The sequence below is a fragment of the Anguilla anguilla genome, chromosome 9 (assembly GCF_013347855.1).
Source record: "Anguilla anguilla isolate fAngAng1 chromosome 9, fAngAng1.pri, whole genome shotgun sequence".
In the NCBI taxonomy this organism is placed as follows: domain Eukaryota; kingdom Metazoa; phylum Chordata; class Actinopteri; order Anguilliformes; family Anguillidae; genus Anguilla; species Anguilla anguilla.
In genome coordinates this window covers 22094119-22113849 of record NC_049209.1, presented here as the reverse complement: position 1 = coordinate 22113849, position 19731 = coordinate 22094119, and the positions used below count along the sequence as shown (strand labels likewise).

Genomic DNA, 19731 nt, shown 5'->3' with positions numbered 1-19731 from the left:
AAACAGCATTTTTCCATTTGCGACAGAGTTGGAACTGCACGCCATCTGTTTGTAACGTTCGTCCCTGTACTCTTCCAGGTTTTGTGTCTGCTCTGCCTTGCCCTAGATCTCTGTCATGCCGTTGTGAGAGGGCAGCTTTGACTCCCGCATGGATCAGTGTGGATTATAACGGGTGAGATAATCACGTACGTTTATATCTAGATCAGAATGTGCACACTAGGTCACCCAAGGTGGCGTTCGTATTTATATCCGCTAACCCATGAGACAAAAAAGGTTTTTTTTTTTTTTTTTTTTTTTTTTTTTTTTTTTTTTTTTTTGAGGCTCTCGTTTTGTCTTTCTCGCCAAGAGCTTCACTGTGGCAGTGATGATAATGCAAGTCTTGTTTTTTTAAGTATCTAATCATATCTGTACATAGAACAGCGCTTCAGCTACCTGTTAGCCATCCACTTACCTCATAGGTATGGAAAATGTAGACAATAAATGACCTCCATCTCTTATGTATGAGCACAAAATGCTTTCTCCTCTCCCCTCTCCATTAATACAAATAAAATAAATATGTCCTCCCAGTCGGGGCACGAATTTCAGCAGAAGTGATAAATATTCATCGGAAAAATGGAGCAAAGTTATGAGATAATAATGAATGATGACGAGGATAGGCAGGCATTAGTTGATATGGCAGTGGGAACGCATTGATTCAAAGACCTTTCATGTACCAGCAAAGTAATTTCAGCAAAAGCTATGTTTTCTTGTTTGATAAGGTCTGATGCCATATTGACCTGCTCGGTGATGCCTGAAACAGAGCTGCCAATCATAGTCATATTCGATTATTTCATGGTTACTATAAAACAAAACTTTTATTTTCTTTTTTGTGGGGATGTTGTCTTCCATGTGGCCCACCATGCAGGTTCTTTTTTTTGTGTGTGAAAGACGTCAGTATTTTTAAACGCTACTTTGTTTTGAATGCAGCTTGGTTTACTCTTGTTCTTTAACCTTTCTGTTAAAGGTTGAGCTATGAGGTAGTGGCCCTACATGTGAGAGTTGGAGCACATTGAACAAGGAGGAGGCGGGGTGCTCTCAGCCAGGTCTAGCTTAAATACCAATTATGCAAGCTAGCAGTTTTTATCTTTTTTTTTCACATGAATGATGTCAGGCGAATGATGATGTGCTCTGGTGGGTCCATGAGCACTTGCATTTCAGCGCGGGTATCTGTTTTACTACCATGGGATCAGGCTAATGGTTAAAATCTTAAATGGGGGGATATTTACTCGCATTATTTATTTATTTGGTGTGGATGCTGTTATCCACTGTGACTTAAGAGGCCATTATGGCCGTGGAGGTTAAATGCACGTCACACGAGTACCAGAAAGGATGGGAACATGTGCCCAGAACTGGCAGCAACACAGTTCTTATAATGAATAAATAACACAGAGGCAGACTTGTTTCTGCAAATAAATGTTAGAATTACATTATTAAAGTGCTAAATAATATTCCTTTGGAGCTGCATAGAGCTCATACATCAAACTAGCATGCACACAGAGCAATATGTGTTTGTTTCATGGTAGTCCCATGTGTCAGATTTGGATTTTAGCCTGCAAACATGGCAGGACTCCTCAAGAAGAAGGAAGCAGTACCTTGACCTCCTTTACCCTCAATTTCAGGCTCCTTGATTTTATGAAGAGCTCTCCTTCAAGGGTCCCCAGGGCTGTTCTTTGAAACATTAATAGTGCCTTATCCCATTTAACATGTTGGGTTGTGTATGTCTAATTGGTATGGGAAGTTCCATTTTTCAGAAATGAAATGCCGATAAGTGTTTTGGATGATTAAACATGCCTGGAGTGTACTAAGGCTAAGGCTCTCATGGGACTGAATTATTAGTCCCTGATATGACCAACCAACCACTGTCCCTGGTGGTCATGTTTTCAATATTTTCGGTAGATATTTGCTACGGTTGCCTGATTAAAAATGCATTGCGCATTTCTGACAGAGAATGCATGAGGTCTCAAAACCCACCTCTGGCGCTGACTTGTGTCTGTGGTCCTTTTAGATAGGATTTCAGTGGGCCTGCATTGGCTTACTTGAAGGCACCTGTTTGCCTGGGTCTCCAGGAAAGGTTCAGTTTGCGCTGGGACATTTCAGCTGAGCCATGGCCTAGAGGCCTTGCGCAGCTGCTGGTGCTGTAGCTTCTGCGAGCTTTGAAGCCGTTGCTACATGCATGCAGAAATTAAATCCCATCTTGATTAATCTGCTTGCTGGGGAAAAGCTCACCATTTTAGGTCTGGGTTTGGATTCATTTCAGGGTAGGTGAGCTAGAGCTTGGATTTTGGGAAAAAAAACCTATTCAAAATTCCTGCATTTACTGTAGCACTTACTCTATTCAGTTTAAGCAGGATTGGATCAAATGATGCGTGCTATTGTGAATTTATTTGATTATATAAAACATTGCCAATTTCACTATGTTTCATACACATTTCCATTCTGGAAGTCCAGTTTGTCATTCATTAGTATAGGCGAAGAAAGCACCTTTGTTATTGAAAACCCAGTTGGGTGTGACTGTAAAAAGCAAATTGGCTCAGAACTGAATGAGCTGAAGTGCGAATTAGCTGGGTGTATTTTTCAGGGATTTTGAGAAGGAAGGCAACTTTCGTGAATATCTTGCAACCAAAGAAGTCGGGGATACTGCTGCTGCATTAATTAGAGTTGTTTAATTATTGATAAGACAAGTAGAGCATTAATGACCCTTCGGCTGGTTCGTGTGTGGAGGGATTATGCCCCTCTCTCATTATGCCGCCTTATCCGCCATGTGATGCCATTCTCGATCGACCATCGGGAATCCTCCTTGGACCCGCTTGTGAGTTCTGACCAGAAATCCCTTATGCCAAATGGTGTAAGAACGTGGGCGACCAGTGCAGTGTGGCTAAACCTCTGCTCATCCTCCTGCTCTGGGAGGTACCCTCGGCAGACCGGGAAGACCGTTGTGATGGCGGGATTTGAAGAACCTGATTCCTCTGTTCCTCCACTTTCTTATCATTTTTCTTCTGTGTTTTCCTGAAGAGCTGTTCAAAGATTCTTTTTAGATTGTCTTCCACTGCGGATAGAAAGAAAAGGATGTCATTGAAATCAGTTATCCCTGCCACACTGTGCTGTACTAGCCAAGAGTCAACTGTACCCAGGACAGCACTTGCGTACTGACAGAGATGATGCTGCATTATTGTTTGGCTGCAGTTCACTTCATCTGGTACTTAATTGTGGTCTAAATCCATGTGTCCAGGAGACCGTATCAGCTGTCTATCATCTATGTGTCTATCTGGCTGAGTGCTGGAACTGTTCGTTTCTACTGTAAAGTCCATTTATTAAAAAGCTGCATGGTCTGATAAAAGATGGGAAAAGATGGAAAAGGGCAAAGTCGTCCTTGATACATATCCCGCGCTGAAAGATGACTGTGTCTATTTCAGTTCCATTTTTGTCTCCTTCAAACTTTTTTTTTAAACACTGACTCAAGTTTGCTTTTGTTTATTTTTGAACTCTTTTTTAAATTATTTATCTTGGTGCATCTGTACATTTGCCGGTCTGTAATGTATTTCTGTGTTTGTTTCCGATTTGCAGACAAGCCGTAATGTTTCCCTGGATCACGCTTTTTTAACCTTTAATCTACGCATTTTAGAACAGATAGTTTGTCATTTATGTAGACTGTTTTAAGAAATTAAAAATTTTAGTCAGCATGTCTATTTTCCTTTTAAACAAAACTTACTTTTGTCCAGTGGTGGCCTCCAAAGGACTACAAATAAGACAACAAATGTTCAGATGGGAAAGACTAATCCCGTGACCAAGAACATTCACAGTTCCTAGTGAGACCAAGACCCAAGTGAGCCTGAGGCTATCAAGAAGTGGGACTGGGACAATTTTGGCTCCATCCCCATGGAACTTCATCAGTCAAAACCGAATGTTAGCTGCACCAAAGCAGGTTTCCAGTAGTGTTTTTAATGGAAAAATTTCAGATTTGGTATAAATTTTGTGAGAAACTTAATCCGACCGAATTGGGCCACGCTGTGCACCAAACAAGTGGGAAAGGGCAAGAGAGGAATGGCAGATGAGTGGCAAGATTCCTCTTTATTTAGCTGACGAGTCATGGCTAATATTGCAGTTTACTGTTCGTTTACTTTAACTGGTGACTTAAAGATGAGGGGTAAGTTTTGGAGGGGTTGCGTTGGTGTATTGAGCAACTTTTTAGATCCTTTCTCAGTAGATTTGAGGCAAATGGTCTGATGGGTTACTGTATTGTGTTACCACTGAAATGCCTAAATGTACCCTTTCAAACTGGGTAGGACCGTGCTTTTTTAACATTTTTCATTCGCATGCTGAAAGCATGGTGGCTTCCTTTGTGTGTGATTTTTCCTCACAGCTGTTCAAAATTGGCACAGTGCTTGTAAGATTAGGCTATATAAAGTACAAAAATTCTGAGCCCTTTGCAGCTAAAAGGGTTGTTCACAGTAACATCCATCCACCCAATACCCACAGCATGTATCCGCATTTTAATTTTATTTTTGAAAACCTTGCAAAAACTCCATTTGGAAATAATTTTTAACCACGTTTTGCATCACATGAATGAGTTTGTACTTGACCAGTTTGTCCTGTAATGATTCTGCTGATGTGAAAGTTGCTTTTGAGCACCAGCTTTCTGATTTCAAACACCATGGCCCTCTGTAAATGACTGCCCATGCATTCATTACTATTTCTGTGTACATGGGCCTAATAAATTGTGTGGGGGCTCATTGAACTTAAAAGGCTTATGTTTTTTTTCTTGGCTGGCTTTATATTGTTTCTTTACAACACTTTTACTATTCACAATAAACTAACGTTGTCCTCAACAATATGTTCTCCTCCATATCCGATTTGGTTTTTAAAAGGTTTTCCAAATTCACGTGTGTCTGCTACATATTGTATCTCGAGGCTCCTAACATTACCCAGCCCTACTTAGAAAGTTATAGGCTATTACTTGTTGCCAGGAGCATAGGCCTACGCTGTGTTGCCTGGTATCGTTGGCTGGTTAGGGAACAACTGTTCTGTTGCGCAGTCATGCTGGGTGTTGGCGTTGGAGTGTTGTTCTCCTGTGCGTGGACTGACTGCTCTTGTGAAACCGATTTGCCGCTTCCCATGTCTCACCACTTCCCGTACGCCACCACTGAACGTGCCCCACCTGCTGTTTGGAGGACTGGTTTCAGTCGGTCCTCGCTGGCGGAGGTCCCGAGGCCACAGGTTGCCTTCTGCTCTCTGTCCAGGAGCTGGCGCTTGCCGTTTTGTCTCTGGGCCCGCGCCAGCCAGACGGACATCCTGGCCGAGGGGACACTCATCGGAGCGCTCCTGTTCTCCTCGCCACTCCATGGATCTTCCAGTGTCAGCCGGAAATCAGCATGTCGGGCCATCCCGTCTGCTTGGTGCATCTTCCTCACCCAGTGGGCAAACGGACGATCCCCGGGAATCTCCCTTTACCACTCTGCTGTCTGGTCCATTGCTCTCTGGCATTACTCAAAACTTCCAAGTCACCTTTCCTTTTTTATTGCCTCCTGACCATCCCTCTTTTCCTTCTCAATGGCCCAGAGTGCCTGCCTTCAGAGCAGTGAGAGAAAGAAGTCTGGCAGTGTGTATGTGGTTCGGCAACAGGGATTGTGACCGAAAGGCACTGGTGTTGTGCCCTTCGGCAAAATACCCCAAAATTTCTTCAATAGAAAATATCCAGCTGGAAATATGTGTGTGTGTGTATATTTATTTTTTTATTTTTATTTTTTTAAGTACCTGTGTAAGCCTTTGAGAGGATTAATTTAATGGGAAAGATTTCTAATTTAGTCCTGGCAGATTTAAAACTACCCTACACCTTGTGGTGGGGCAAGGCATTTTGCTACTGAATGCCTTTAGTCAGTCAACAGATCTCATAGCCAAGGCTGAGGTTCTTGCCTGTGGGTATAGGGCCCAGCCTTGGCAGTGTGGTCATGTTACTCTGCCTGACTGTACATCATTCTGAGATCATATAGTTCACACTATGCCAGGTGGAAAATGAATGCCCAAGCAGCTTGTCAGTTCATGTTTTAAAACATACCTGAGCAAAGACAAAAAAAAAAGAAGAAAAAATTGCATCAACATGTGAATGAAATGTGAGCAAAAGCTCTTGGTCATAGAACTGAAGTGAATAAAGATTTAGGCTTTATGGATAAGAAACTGAACTGAATTATTACTGAGGTACTGTTGATGGGAACAGCGGTTCAGTGTTATTCCGAATGAAATGCTGTAGTATTCGATTGTACATCATCTTTTCTGCCTCACAAGCACTTAACTTCACTCCAGTAATCTGGAGGCAATCAAGTGAGAGGGACAAGGGTAGCTATCAATCAAGCAAGCATTTTTCTGTTCGGCGTTGCTAACGAGACGTGCTGGTGAACCCATTACGAGGCACGTGACCCTGAAAACACGTGCTTGTTTATTCCTAGGTGAGGACCTCCCTGAGTGCGTGTCATCAGCCAAAGGCAGCCCTGTCATTTTCCTCCTACGTCCTGCCTGTCATTTTCCTCATAGGTCCACAGATTTGGTTAATGCTCTGTGATGCAGCTCGTGCCCTCGCTGCTGCTTGCAGGTCGCTTCCGCTCGCTTAAACTCACGGCCAACAAGTCTTGTGACAACATGGACTTTCAGGATTTTAGTTCCGTTACAGAGCCTTAGAAATGGGTTCTAGAAGCTTCTGTGATGGAGAACCAGTTAGAAAGGCTGTGTTGCTATTGTAGTTCCAGGACAGAAATATTGGTGCGTTGGAAATACTGGCAAGCACATTTTTTGCATGTGTCGACTAAAACTTGTTAATGGTGCAGTCTGTGGCGCCATACAGCGTAAATTTTCACGTACGCCATTTGTGCACCAGATGCAAATAGACTGAACATTTGTGATGCACAGCAGACATTTCGTGGAAGAATACTCACCACATCAGGAAAAAGAGTTCCTTTCATTTAACTGGGCGATAAATCAATGGGCCCGATTGGGAGTTCTTTCAGGACACCAGGGGACCTCATAATCTTTGTGAAAGTTGCTATGGAGTTTTTTATTGACCAGGATGAGACTTTGCTTACCATCTCGTGAAATACAGCATCTCCCAGAGCACAGTGTTCCCATCACCTCAATGGGGTGTTGATTTTTCTGCTCAGTTTAAGTGGGAAGACTGCCCCTGTTTGCCATTTGTCTCCCATCAAAGTACTGCTTTGCATCAGCCACTGAAGCATGAAGCAACGCTTCAGGTAGTGGGGCTACTGGACGGTTGTAATTTGCTTGAGAGCAGTGTATATGCTACTCGGAGAACACCTCATTGTAGGGATTTAGCATTCTGATTCATCAGTTTTGTGGAGAGGCACTGTGGGAGTAACCCGGCATCACCATCTGTGAGTGGTTGATCCAAACCATATTCTCGTCCAGCGCCATCCCTCATGTAGGGTAAGGTACTTCGCCAGCAGCTTCAAACCAGCTCTCTTCTTTTGAAAGGGAAAGTGACCTGATCAGGTTCTCATAGACCAGCTCTTCTTTCTCCAGGAGTATAGTATATACACATAGAAACATACACGCACACACACACATACACAGACACACATACGCACACACACAGAGTGGTACAGGTGGCCATTGGCAGCTTTCCTGTGCCTTTGTTTGTCTCTCATCTGAGTTTTATCCTGTATTATTAATCCACTGCTGTCGCTCAGTCATAAACCTGCCACCCACTCCTCTGATGCTGTTCACAAGCTCTGCTGGCAAAAGATGGTTCAGAAAAGCAATTCTGGCTCTTGTTCTTCTGCTTCAGTTTGTGAGTGCGTATTTTTATGTATGTGTGTGCCTGCCTGTCTGCCTCCCTGTTTATGTGTGCATGCAGGGACGGAGAGAGAATAGTCGAGGCAGCAATTAAATAATTTTAATGCGTGTTCGTCACACATTGTTCCACTGTGAGCTCGGTACAGTGCTCCACTTGTGCTCATGCACACAGGGAGAGCGGATATGCAGCAGCCGGATGGGCTGAAAGCCTTCAGGCGTGAGCCCTGTCAATAAAGGGCTCGTACGGCCGCCGTGATTACAGAGAGGACTCTGCGCCTGCGTCTGCTCTGTCCTCGGCTGACGCGCGCTCTCCCCTACAGGAGATGGCGTACTGAAATGGACAGACTGCCAGGAGCACACTGCGGGATTTCCGAAGTTCCCTTCCTCAAGCCTTTCTGAAGATCGCGCAGAGAAAAGGTAATGCTACGCGCCATGCTCGCCCCCGTCCACGCGCACCCTTCCAGGATGCATTGCTGCACTCCGGGCCTCAGATGTGACGTTCCCTCAGGAGCAGCTGGCCTGCGTTTTGAGAGCAGCTTCCTCTCTGTCGCGAGAGCTGCTGGGCTGTCTGCTTTGGAGGCTCATGACTCTGGTTCCCTTGGGTTTTGCAGTTAATCTCATTTGCTGGTGGATTTTCATTGTTTCTTCAGGATAGTTGTGTTTTTGTTGTTTTTGTAAATAAGTCCCCTGCAGTTGTTGCAGGAGCATGTACTCCTAGTGTGTACGCCTCAGCACACCCTAATTGCAGGGCCGTAGCGGTGGAGTGCACTTGACCACAGCGTGGCTGGAGTATTCCCACAGCGGGGGCTGGCAGCAGCCCCGTGTGAACCGCGGCCGGGGCGGAAATGTCAGGGCCACGCTCTCATAAACGAAGCCCCCCCCTCCCTGCCCCGCACCCCCGTCTTCCCCGCAGATGGGCTCTTTGAAAGAGTAGAGCTCGGTTTCTGTGTGACCTCCTGGTCCGCGGAGCGTCTCCGAACAGCAGGAGCATTCATGCCTGGCTTTTTGGGCGCCCTCCCAGCTCGTGGACGCACTCGAGCGGAGCGGGCCCGCGCCGGATGGAGATGTGTTTTTACCCCTCTGCCTGCTGGCTGCCGGCTGCGGGGCGCTCGGGGGAGCGCGACGCGGCTCTGTTTACTGAGCCCGGCTCCACCTGCCCGCCTCGGCCACCGAGCCGGCTCAGCGGCGTCAGCGGCAGCCGTACCGAGACCGAGACTATGGTGGGATAGCTCGAGGGAGGGGAAGGAAGTTTCTGGAAGGGAGGGAGGGGGGGTCTCGTACTTACCCCTGTATTGATTTAGTCTTAAATTACATGACAGCTGTGCTGAGCTGATTGTCTTGCATGCTGGGGGTTAGCACGCTGTCTCTTCTGTGGCTTCACTGGTGCTTCAGGAAGGCTGCCGGGGGGATTTAGCTTGTTGTGAGAAGGGATCGTTTTGTTGTTGGCTCTTTAGCGGCATGTGATGTCTATACGGGAATGTTTGCGTGCGTGCGTGTGTGTTTGTGTGTGCACTTGTATGTATGTGTGCTTGCGTGCGTGCGTGTTTGTGTGAATGCTGTAGGCTCTGCAGGAGTACAGGTCTGTGTTTGTCGCTCTTAAACGGGGCTGCATGCTTGGTTGCTGGACTCTGATGCCATGCCCTGCTGCTCTGCATTACGGCTGTGACTCAAACGAGCTGCAGTCCTGTGGGCTATGCTCTATTTTCCCTCCTCCTCAGCCCAGCTGTAAATTACCCAATGGATATGCACCACCCCCAGAATTAGGGTCAGCGCTTTTCAGAGAAATGGATCAAGCACACTCGCTCATGGAAGGGGAGCAGAAAAAATTTTAATCCCAGTGTAAGGAAATGATTGTGCCTCTGTAGCTGAGAAAGTGGGGAGCTGGGCAGTCTCCCCCCAATGCAAGTATTCCTCCTCTTGCACGTGCCAGACTGGGTAGCCTGTCATGTACCTGAGATTGATGATTGATTGCTTTTGCCTTTTGAACCAGTTTTCTTTTAATTAGTATTTGATTTTTTTTGCATTTTCATCCCCACCACTGGGACGGTTCCTCATTGACTCATAATCACAGTCTTCTGCTAGACTGACAGTGTGCGCCTCCTCATCCCTGAGTCCTTGTGCCACTGACTGGTGTATGACCCTTCTCACCCTCAGCCAGTCTGTGCCCCTGTGTTTATCAGGGCTTCGGGGGGTGGCCTTTACCAGCTTACCAACGGTGGCAGACAACGGTGGGCTTTTCTCTAATGGGTCTGTGTGCGTGCTCGAATGCCGGCTTGTTACAAGTGAGTAATTAAACTTCATCAGCACCGGTGAGCATATGCACAAACTGAGCCGTAGTGGATTATGGGAAACGGGGCTTTGCACTCCTGTTCTGTTAGGCTTGAGTCACCCTCTGATTGGAGGTGCAGCCTATGTTAACGGGCAGGTGACCTAATTAAGTGGTCACTGATACCTGCATACATACACATACAAAATATAAAGAGATTTTTCAGTTAGGATTCCGTCATGAAAATGAAATTAAACTCCCATTTCTCTGTCGCTGCAGACTGTCAAGCCTTGCTCATAGCATTTTGAGAACATTTTTAAAAAAGTAAATGTTATGTAGCTATTTTTATTTTATCTCTGAAAGCTGAAGGCTGTATAAAGTCTTGCTTTTTTGTGTTGTTTTTTAACTAATTTTGTACAGTGTAGTCTAATTAAGGGTCTCTTCATGTAGCATGCAGATTAACTGCTCCTGCAGTCTGCCCCCTGGCTTCCATGCTTCCATGCATTGGATTAAAACCCCAAACCACCGGAAGCGGACAGCAGATCCTCCTCCTTTTGTTTTCCAGTGATTTTCTCACCCGCTAAGAGTCTTTTTCTGTTCATCCCATGCAAGCAAAGGCCGTGGCAGTTGTGAAACTCCTCCTAGAGAGAGTCAGCGATCAAATAACCTTTTCATTTTAGTCCATATGGTAAAATCTAGTTTTAGGGAGATGGAATGGAAAATGGCCTGGTAGTGTGGAGGTTTACGCCGGTGCCGCAGGGCTTCTGAATCGACGTTTTACCAAACGGCCGTGTCTTCTGGCAGCCGTGGCCATCGCATTAGGCTCCCGTGCCGGAGCCGCGTGTCCCCAGGGCTCCATGGCTAATCCGTGCTTCTGTCCCTGAGTAATGGCTGGATTTCTACCATCACATGGCGTGGTGAACATGACACCGTGATGGCCATGTAGTTGATCGCAGACAAGCACAGATACAGTGCAGTACAGTTCATGTTAATTTGCCAATTTGTAATCGATAATCGGCCCTTAATGGGGAAGGCCAGCCGGTCTCCAAAACTTGTGTGACCGCGTCCCTCTCACCTACTCGGGAACAATTTACATTAATCAGGTACATGGAAAAAAGTTTTTACACAATTCTGCTTCTGTCTGAGACGCGTCCTCTAAATAGGTTTGTAGCACATCTCATCTACTGATAAGCCGGCATCTTTTAGATTTCCTATTATTTCCCACCATCTGTGCCTCTTCACTTTGATCAGGAAGGGGAGGTGCTCAGCGGCAGGCTGCAGTGCTTTATCATTTCCAATTTCTTCAGAGGCACAGGATGGCAGTGGAAGCGTCTCCCAGGGAAGACAGGGGCTAAGAGAGGATCAGGCAATAACGTCTCAAGCACCTGGGAAATAATCAGCGTCGGCTGCCTTTTTTCTTCCCTCCTCTTGATTGAAGGCCCCGAAAGTTCTCAGCCGAGTTCCGAGCTGTCCTCTGATGTGGTAATGGGTTTGCCTCTCCGAAAAGGGAGAAAAAATAATTTATCGACTCACTTTTGAAACGCCTTGTGTTTTTCTGTGTGTGTTTTGCACATGCGTGTGTTTGCTCTTGTGTGTGTGTGTGTGTGTGTGTGTGTGTGTGTATATGTGTGTGTTTGGCTGGCTCAAACTGGGTAAAACACGTGCTTGCACATGCGTGTGTGCTTGTTTGTGTGTGGCTGGGTGAGGCCGAAGCACCTTGTAGGTGCGTGTGTCTGTGTGTCTTTGTCTCTGTTGGTTTGTGCGTGTGTGCAGTTTGTGTGTGGCTGGGTGAGGCTGAAGCACCTTGTAGGTGCGTGTGTCTGTGTGTCTTTGTCTCTGTTGGTTTGTGCGTGTGTGCTTGTTTGTGTGTGGCTGGGTGAGGCTGAAGCACCTTGTAGGTGTGTGTGTGTCTGTGTGTCTTTGTCTCTGTTGGTTTGTGCGTGTGTGTGCAGTTTGTGTGTGGCTGGGTGAGGCCGAAGCACCTTGTAGGTGTGTGTGTCTGTGTGTCTTTGTCTCTGTTGGTTTGTGTGTGTGTGCAGTTTGCCAGTGAGTCCGTATGGTTCCCTTTGCTCAGCTGCACCCCCGCATGCTGATGATGTAGTGCTCCGATTCCCAGCTCCCCACATAAGGCCTGCCGCAGCTGTTCTCACCGCCACCGCTGGTGCCAGGCTGTCCCCACACCCTTCGCGAATCAGGGTGAGGAAGTGGGCTCACCGCAGCAGAAGGTCCCCACACGCAGCCGTTCCTCAGATTCCCAGGGGAGGGATTCGGCATTAAAGCCAGAGCGTGGTGACGTCTGCCGGTTCCCGCTAACCCGGCACGCTCTCGCTCTCCCTCCCTCTCGCCATGAATATTAAAACGGGCTCCATATATGTGCTGCATGCTGGCTGCCCTACTTTCCTCGCTTGTTTAATGCTGGCTGCGATAAGAGAGTGGGCTTGATTTCATGATGCAACCTTTGCGTGGGGAGATTTGTGCGGGCTCCTCCTGAGCCTCTCGTGGCAGGGGGAAGGCATGATCGTAAACAGGTATGCTATTTCCGGAACTCTCCGCGTGCGTTGGGCTGTTGTCAACAAGTAAGGTACAGATTAACGAGAAGGACTCATTTCAGCAAAGGCCTATTTTCATTGTTTTCATACTACTTTTGTATTATTCATTTCCTGAACCAAATTGATATATTAAACTTGCATAAAACTGAAGTACATTACATTACATTACATTACAGGCATTTGGCAGACGCTCTTATCCAGAGCGACGTACAACAAAGTGTATAACCATAACCAGGAACAAGTATGACGAAACCCCTAGAGAGAAGTACCGGTCCAAGTACAGGGAACAACCGCATAGTTCAACCTGGACCCTGGTGGTTAAACTGATTAACACTAACAGTATTTGAAGTATTTGAGCCAAGCCTTTCCAGCAGTGATGCCAGGCTACGAGTAGCATGGTACGAGCTAGGAAAGCTCTAACCTGGGGATTCAAAAACAGAACATGAAACCTGCTTCACCTATTTGCAAGATTTACGTGTGATCATTTTATTGCCACAGCTAAACTTTCTGTTGTCTTGAGTCACTCAATCAGTCTTTCTTTGCTTTTTGGTGGGGAGGAAAACAAAAGAAAACGGAGCATTAATCAAAGTCGACGAGCGAGGGTACAGGTCAGAGATTGTTGCCGGGAGGTCGAAGCAGAATAATAGGCGAGTGGACAGGCATGTTTGCACCCTGAGCCTGTCTGTGGCGGCGTAGGACTATGGGAATTATCTTGGATGAGTCATTTCCAGATAATTCCTCACAGTGACTGACAGGCTGAAGGGTGCATAGCTTTTGACACGAAGAAGAGGAATGAAAAGGGGCGTGCGGGGGGCGGGGGGGGGGGGGTCGAAGCTCTACAGGACTCACCGCAGCCCGTGGTCATTCCAATCCTGAGACTCATTATACGCACTCCAATGCACTGGGCCATGAAGGGAATGAATAAGACAGGTGGTAACGGCACTGTGAGCCTTCCAGGCCTTACTGGATACAGGCTTCAGAACCTAATGGAGGCCATCTGCAGGCCACTCCACCAACTTGTTTCTTGTCAGAACCTGGAATGACTCAAACTGCTAGGTATTGAAAGTGCTATTTCCGCCCCAAAATGAAGTTAACAACCTGTCTTTTTCACTCGGGGCGGTTGACGAATGGAGCTTACGATTACAGCACTTGCTCTCTGATGGAGTATTCAGGATGGAGTTTTAATCTGGTAGCAGCAGGCCTGTTCACCAGATTTATCACTGTTTGAGTTTTTCCCCTCCATTGCTTTTGAACAGCACAATGCCGAGACGGATTTCAAATGGCCCTGTTACAGTATAAACACCTTGAGACCGGGTGGGCACGGGGAGTTTTGCAAAGTGGCGCTAGTTAGTCATAAACCTTGGAGAAACAAATGTCTTTCTGTGAAGACATTTAGACAAAACGCCTACATGTCGGTGTTTCCCTTCAGAAGAACTGTACTGAGCATGCAGACTTCTTTTCACCTCTGTTCTGCCTTAATATTTTATGACACAGAAGGTGCCGAATTGGCCTTATTGCCTTCGACTCCCTTAACCTGCAGTCTTCGACCTGAGGTTAACCTGTTCTGTTAACCTGACCTTGGTCAACAGGCATAACGCCATACAAACTATCGCTGAAAAAAAACCTACAAACAAAGGTTTTATAAACATTGTCACACACAGACACAATACTGAAGGGAAAATATTAACACAAGTCCAGTGTCAAAGCAATAGATTTAATTGTGAAGAAAACTAGTAGAAAAAAAGCAAAACTTTAAAAAGAAAGATGAGATTTTGTCGTTAGAACAACTGTGTGTGCGGAGCCGTCTGATTGGGCTGCTCTTCGAGAGCCTGCGGGCCAGCGATGGGACGCCGCCCGTCCATCGACCTCTTCAGACGCTACTGTGTACACATCCCATCCCCCGGCCCCCGGGTCCCGGATGCCTTGTTTTGAGTGGAAAGCCCTCTTTGTTAATCCATTGAGCCCGGGGCCTTTGTGCAGGTCTGGGAGACTCCAGGACAGGATTCCCCACCCGTATTCATTCCACGGGCCGTCCGCTTCCCCCCCGAATCATCGCGGCAGCACAGAGAACCCGGTTCCATTCATCACAACGCCCACCCCCCTCACCCCTTGTATACAGGGTCTCGTTCCCACCGCCAGCTGATCGATGAGTGACGTTTTGACGGACACGACCCCGGACTCAGAATCTCTCCTCTATCAGCCGTGAACACACACCCCTGTCAGCACCCGCCCGGTTGCAGCACGGGCATGTTCCGCTGTCAGAGGTGCATCCCTTGGACGTTTCAAATTCTTTTCAGTTGTTTCTAAGGTTCAGGCTTGACAACAATTCCAAACATGTAGGGTCATTAGCTTTTTATTAAATATTAAACAAAAGCATTCAAATGTTTTTGAAATGAAACATTGTGCATTGTGCTCCTATTTCAATTCATCTAGGGTCTGCAGTGCGGGGTGTTTCGAATGCGGCAGAATATAAAATGTTTTTTAAATGATTTATAGCACCCTAACTTTTGAATTAATCTCGACTGCTGCCATGCTTCAAACACTGAGTATGTATTTATTTTGAAATTTTCCATCTGAGCTGACACCAGCAGAGAGATTACGTTGCTGAGGGTTTGTAAATAAAACAGTGGCTGATGTGGATTTTCTTTTATGTTTCAGTTGTTATAATCAAAAGTAAAACCAAAATGAGTAAAAGAAAGCTCTCAACTTCGAAAATGGATCCTTTAAATGGCCCTTTTGGGAACTGTAATGCCCTCAACTCCCATATAAGCGCTTAAGTGGAATGTGGAACATTAGCCTATCTTCCAGTACAGGGCATTTTCTGTGTCTCAGCCAAGCTCACAAAATCTAAAAGCATCAGTGTGTAAAATGTTTAAATCAATAGCTTCTCTTTACCAGGCATGTAAACAAAGCCCCAACACGTCCCTAGCCTCTGTTCTTCTTCAGGCATGCCGAATACACAGATCTGCATGCCTCTCCCAGAATCCTCCTTTCCCAAAGCAAAGTTTGTCATATTTGGGTTCTGGAGCAGTCTTCCTCTTTGCAGTCTTCATCCTTGATTCTGCTAACATTCTCCAAATAACATGCAGTGCCCTTCGGGGACTGGCACGCTACCCAGAGATATGTTAAGCAGTCCCAGCTGTGCGCAGTGAGCAGCAGGCTACAAAAATAAAAATAATAAAAAGTCCCTCTGCTTCGCTGAGGCTGATGAAGCACCAACTGTGTTCTAATGGACTCACCCTTGGGATTGGCAGCAAATCTTTTGAACCGCGTTCGATCTTAGCGGCGACAGGCTCGCGGAACGCTGTGGAAGTTTCCAGCTCATTATAGGCCTGTGGCAGATACAGAGAAGCCTAGTCCCTGTAAATCAGAATGCCTTTCTCCTCACGGTAGTGTGAAACGGGACCAGAATGCACAAAGGTACGGGGCTGAGAGAATATCTAAGCAAAACGAATGGTGGAAGGATGAGCTGCCAACATTATATTAATGGCCAGGGCTTGTGGGTAGGGGTTTATTTAAGTGCATTTTCAGTGTGTCTGAAGTAAATTTACATTGAAAGTTAAAATGAAAGTAAGATTCTTTTTTTAAATTCTGTGTATATCGAACATGTTTTTGTCTTGCTCAGTGTCAGTTGATATTCAGTTTATATTCTTTGCCTCTATGGCAGAAAAGAAGCACTTTAAACATTCCCTGGCAATGGCTGCTTTGGGGCACACAGAGGTAACAGCAGGTGCCCGGACAGGAACTTGGCCAGGAATAAATAAATGTCCTTCCTGTCTCACACAAAGCTCAGAATTGCTGACTCACTCCTCACAATCCTGTCTGTTGAGAAATACCTGTCAGGGCATTTATATTAAAACATCAAATCAAAGCTCCTGTATTATAACAAGGTGAGAAGTGATGTGAATTGGTCAGTGTCAGAATAGGAGGTGGATTTGGTGTTCTTGGTTGGAAATTAATTTACTTGAGGTACCATGTTGGACTATGAATGAGTCTGACTTTTTGGCAAACACTCGCTAATATCCTTGAAGAACACATTTGTGGGAAGCCCGAAGACCGAACAGACATTATCTTTTCTGATTTAGCCCCTCTCGTGACATGCAGGAGAAACACGGGTGTTTATCATACAGAGCTGTTGCTCAGGATGACTGCCTCTGTGGTATCTGGACTCCTGTGTCCCACTGACAGCAGCGGGCCCTGTTTTTAGTGAAACTATTCTCGTGTGGTTCATTTTGCACCCCCCAGAGAGGGGAAAAAAAGAGGATCTTGACCATGGTCTGATACCAGAAACGCAGCCCTACTGACGTAGCCGGGATGAAAGGTTTGCGCTAGTGTGCTCGTGTATTTGCAACGGGGCTCTGCAACCACACCCGAATACAAATTATCTCTCTAAATCCTATCAAAGCCAGCGTGTTCAGAGCGTGTAATTTACCGAGGCAGAGCGTTATCATGCCTCTTGTTTTCTTTTTTTTTTGGTTTCACTTCCTCTCCCGAACCCGAGACTCCTGCTCGCTCTGTTCCGCAGACCTGGCTTCCCATAGCATTAGCACGCAGTTAGCTGCTCACCCCTCTCCTCTCTTGCATTCCACTAATTGCTTATTTGCTCTGTTTTAAGTTTGCTGACTAGATTTAACTTTCACCATCTGAAAGAGAGGCCTGCAGCACCTGTTCTGAGGAAATAAATAGTCTGCGGCAGTAGTCGCATTCCTGTGCTCTGCGTGCATTTGCACAGTACCACAAAGAACATTGTCTGCTAATGCTGTTGGAACGCTAAGTAACTTGATCAGGGAAGATGGGCATTGTTGAGGATATTGCTGTGGCCTGTACAACTGCTGCTATGTGTTGAACATTTGTGCTTAATCACAAACAATATCAGCTGAAGTCTGCAGCCATCCTTAAATTTAGCTTGAACTTACTGTCCAGTGTCGTCTGTTTGTGTACATTGTATCACTTTAAGACTCGACCTTTTTGAAAATATTTGCTTAAGATTTACACTCTGTTGCAGTTGAAAAGATTTTTGGTCTTGTGGAGTAACAGACAGTGAATCTGCTGGCTTGTGGTAACCTCCTGTTACTCCACTTGAGATGATGTCATCGTTAGCCTGCATGCATGTGTGTCAGGTAATCCTGTTAACCTGATCCTGCATTTTATACATTTTGGGGGAGGGATGGTGGTGGAGGGGAGCGACATCTGGCCAAAGAAATCCAGTCAAATTTTGATGAGATCAAATCCCAAATAACGACACCTACCCTCCCCCACAGCTGTACAGAAAGAAATGGCGTGCACTTCCCTCCACGCAGGTGAACACGAGGTGGAATACCATTCTAGGTCGAGGTTTCAAAAGTTCAGCCTGTCAAAAGCTCAGAGAAGCCATTGTTTTGACTATTGTACTGTTTTGTGGATAGATGTTTGCTGAATTAAGTTTGTGAATGTTTATATTGGTGAGTGATAGCCCTTAAAGCAAACCTTCCCTGTAGCAACAAATGAGTTGTACATTTCAAATGGCTGAACGCAGTTGTGATCTTTTTTTTTTCTTACTTCACATTGGTCTATTTTTTCATGCATTATGCATGATTTTGCAAATGGGTTACTAGACTGCATGTTTCTATTCTAAAAATGGTAAATTAAAAGCATGAACCCAATAATACAATAACTTTTACGAGCAAACTTTCCTCTATTCTCGACTAAGATAGCGAATAGAATAGAAATGGCTGCACTGAGGCATAGCACAGCTATTCCAGCCATTAGGATGTAATGTACCACCAACAGATGTCTTTCACACAGTACACTAAACCTGCTTCTTGTAAATTAATGGGTCAAACTGCTCTGCATTTTAAGTGTTGTTCTCATTCCTGGGGGTTTTGTACATTGCAGTGTTCCAGAATGCTTTTTGGTATCCAACACTTGGCGGGTACTGTGAATAGGCCTGAGGCTGTATTCACACCATATGACATTTTATAGGGTACATAGCGTTTATTTATTTATATTGTTCTGATCAGCGTTCAGTGTAGATAGTAAATTCACCTATCACAGCTAGCTGTATGTGATGTAAGCGGTAAGTGCTTATTCTGACGTGGCTTAGGGGGAAGGTATATTTAGTGTGAAGTGTCTGTCTGGTGTGATTGGTGGCACTGTAAACCATGTTATTTTCTTCAGCACTTTGACTTTTGCCTTTGACTGACGCATCTGTCACCTGAAATATGTTGAAATTAATTGCGTAACCGTACCAACTACCAGTGACACTTAAGCACACACACAGCACACGTATTCTTGAGTGCAAAGAGGGTTTGAAAAAAGTTTGAGAGAGCAGGGAACCTTGTCTGGCGCGTAGGCCTAAATTAAGCAAATGAAACTGGGGCGATTGTGATCTCATTTGTCCTTTGAATGATGTGAGTGTGAGGTATGACTAATCACCAAGTGAAAAGGAACACCCTGGAGTTAAGCAACGGTTGCAGACACAGGATGACAGTGATGATAGGTCATTACGGCTGCTTTAATAAATTGCGGACCGCTCAGGCTAGTTGTTGATGTGTTCTAAAGGTGCAGTTGGGGGAATTTTCAGAGCTGTTACTGTGACCTAATCTGACAGGTCAAGCTCTCATGCAGTGACCGTTTCCCCCTATATTTCCTACAAGCAATCAGCATTTCAGTTAAAATCAATAAAGGTCAAAATTTCTCCCTTTTTCCCCTGCTATTGATTTTGTATTGAATGTCCTCCACACATTGTTTACTGATGCCACTCATGCATAATTCAGAGTTTTTAAAAGGCCAGGTTCAAAGCAGTCCCAGGAGATGCTGTTCTTTGACAGTAGCGTTGCTGTCTGAATGTCACCTTTTATTCTTGAAGTTAACTGTTATTAGAGAATGAAAATGACGCTACCGCCAGCTAGGTCAGCCCTTTGCCGAACGGTTGTAGGTTTTTTGGTAGGTCACTCACTCACTCTTCTGAATGCCACAGTGCTCTTGCAGATAAAATGAAGCTGAGCAGAACAAAAAGACCAGTCTTTCTTGACAATGATACTCTTGGTAGCAATATTAGTTACAGCTGTTAAGTCTTCAATGTGCTAGATACCTGCCTGT

At 45.5% G+C, this 19731-nt stretch overlaps 1 protein-coding gene across 1 annotated transcript in view; it reads left to right on the top strand.

Moving 5' to 3' along the window:
* arhgap32b (Rho GTPase activating protein 32b) overlaps positions 1 to 19731 on the top strand; it is a 121069-nt gene that overhangs the window by 20370 nt on the left and 80968 nt on the right. Inside the window, 1 exon segment of the mRNA XM_035432677.1 lies at positions 8157 to 8253. The gene's annotated coding sequence lies outside the window, so the exon portion shown is untranslated.